We start from the raw sequence: 2,279 nt of genomic DNA, 5'->3' as shown, positions 1-2,279 counted from the left end.
GTGATCTTTCCAGTCACCCTCCCACCACCCATCTGCCCTTCTCCCCTCCCCTCCTCCACCCCCTCCCCATATTCTTAGGCTAGAATTAAGTTGTAGCTTTCATTTGAGAACTATAAATTAGTTTCATAATAGGGCTGTATACACTGGATACTTTTTCTTCCATTCTTGTGATATTTTGCTAAGAAGAACATTTTCCAGTTCCATCCATGTAAACATGAAGGAGGTAAAGTCTCCATCTTCCTTTAGGGCTGCATAGTATTCCATGGTGTACATACACCACAGGTTATTGATCCATTCATGGATCGATGGGCACAAGTATTTCAATGAGCCTGCCACTGCTCAATACAGTTTTTTCTTCAGACAAGATCTCACTCTGTCACCTAGTCTAGAATCGCTCACTGCAGATCATTATTCACAGCAACCTCAAACTCCTAGGTTCAAGGGATCCTTCTGCCTCAGCCTACCAAGTAGCTAGGACTACAGAAACACACCACACCAAGCTTGGCTCATTTTTTAAATTTTTTGTAGAGACAGGGTCTTGCCAAGTTGCCCAGGTTGGTCTTGAATACCTATATAGGCTCAAGCCTTTTGCCTCAGCCCCACAGCATGCTAAGGAACCTCAAAACATTTTTGATTAATAAAAGATAAATTATATAAAATTTTTGTGACTTTGAAAAATAATCCAGAGACATCAAAAAAGGTTGTTTAATTTTTAAGTTACAAAAAAAAGATAAAAGTCAACAAGATGTACATTAAAAGGCAAAGAGAAGCATAAAAATAGGGGAGAAAGACACAAATATAACACTAAATGTAATTGCTCTAAATATATCTGCTGAGAGGCAAAGATTTTTTAAAATATAAATCTTTAAAGGAAAGAAAAAGGTTTACAGATGAAATTTTAAAATGAAATAATGCTGTTTAGAAAGGTACATCTAAACTTAAACAGAAGGATAAATAGAGCAAAGGTTACTAAAGGCTAGGAAGGGTAGAGAAAATGGAGGGATAGGAAGAGATTTATTAAAGGACACAAAATTAAAGCTAGATAGGAGGAATAAGTTCTAATGTTTTACAGATGAATGTTTTTATAGAGGAATAAGTTCTAATGTTTTATAGCATGTCTATAATTAACAACTTATTACATATTTTCAAATAGCTAGAAGAGAGGATATTGAATTTTCCCAAAATAAAGAAATGATAAATGTTTGAGATGATGGCTATGCTAATTATCCTGATCTGATCACTATACATTGTATGTACTGAAACATGACTATGTACCCCATAAATATATACAATTATGAGTCAATTAAGAAAGGAAGAAGAAGGCAAAAGATAAGACGTTCTAACTCAAAAGGAAAACAGAAATGGAAATTTTAATTTCAACATAGAATTTCTGGCAAAGAAAAAGTACTCAGAAATATTGACCATATATATAAAATAAAAGAGAATAATCAACTGAGAGATAACATTACCCAACCAACTTTATCAATTATGAAGCTAATTCCTAATCTCTATTTCCCCGTTGGTTTCAAATTTAGAGGTAGAGGCCAAGGTTCCTGGCCCTAAAACCCTAACAATATAACAATTTAAATGCCGTACAAAACTTCTTAAAGTAGATTTCAATTTTTTCATTAGGTAATAGGCACATTTGATTTCAACACAGAAAATAAATATGGAGATATATTTAGTAAAAATACCCCAATCTCAACCATCTCCATCTCTTCTACTCAGTTTCTCCCTCCTCACTACAGATAATCATGTTCTTCTGCATCCTTTCAAAGTGTCTTTCTACATACAAATGTAAATATTCTTATTTTTCCCCATTTTTGAACAAAAAGTAGTGACTAGATACATACAGTTTTTAAACCAAAATAATAATATCCATCCTCATCAACTTATTCAGTTTGCCACTTAGCTCTAAAAATCTTTTAGCTAATCTAAAAACTCAGTTCCACTCTCAAAGATAAGAGAGGAAGATAGGCTGTGAGCATCCATTGAGGAAGATAGGCTGTGAGCATCAAAGGTCATTCCAAATGAGAAGATCCATCAATGTCCTATGTGACTTCCCGGGGTGGGGGAGGAGGGAGGGGAAGTCTGCTTATCATTCTTATATGGTCATTTAAAAAAATTTTTTAAAACTCACTTTGTGGCTCAGCGCCTATAGCTCAACCGGCTAAGGCGCCAGCCACGTACACCTAAGGTGATGGGTTCGAATCCCCAGCCCGGACCCGCCAAACAACAATGACGGCTGCAACCAAAAAATAGCCGGGCATTGTGGTGGG

At 35.7% G+C, this 2,279-nt stretch overlaps 1 protein-coding gene across 1 annotated transcript in view; it reads right to left on the bottom strand.

The window, feature by feature from the left end:
- Positions 1-2,279, bottom strand: part of ZSCAN20 (zinc finger and SCAN domain containing 20) — a 24,218-nt gene that overhangs the window by 7,453 nt on the left and 14,486 nt on the right. The gene's annotated exons all lie outside the window — the stretch shown is intronic.

Source organism: Otolemur garnettii, unplaced genomic scaffold, assembly GCF_000181295.1.
Source record: "Otolemur garnettii isolate 467f Iridium unplaced genomic scaffold, OtoGar3 scaffold00204, whole genome shotgun sequence".
In the NCBI taxonomy this organism is placed as follows: Eukaryota; Metazoa; Chordata; class Mammalia; order Primates; family Galagidae; genus Otolemur; species Otolemur garnettii.
Note: the sequence above shows the minus strand (reverse complement) of the source record. Positions and strands in the feature narration are given on the sequence as shown.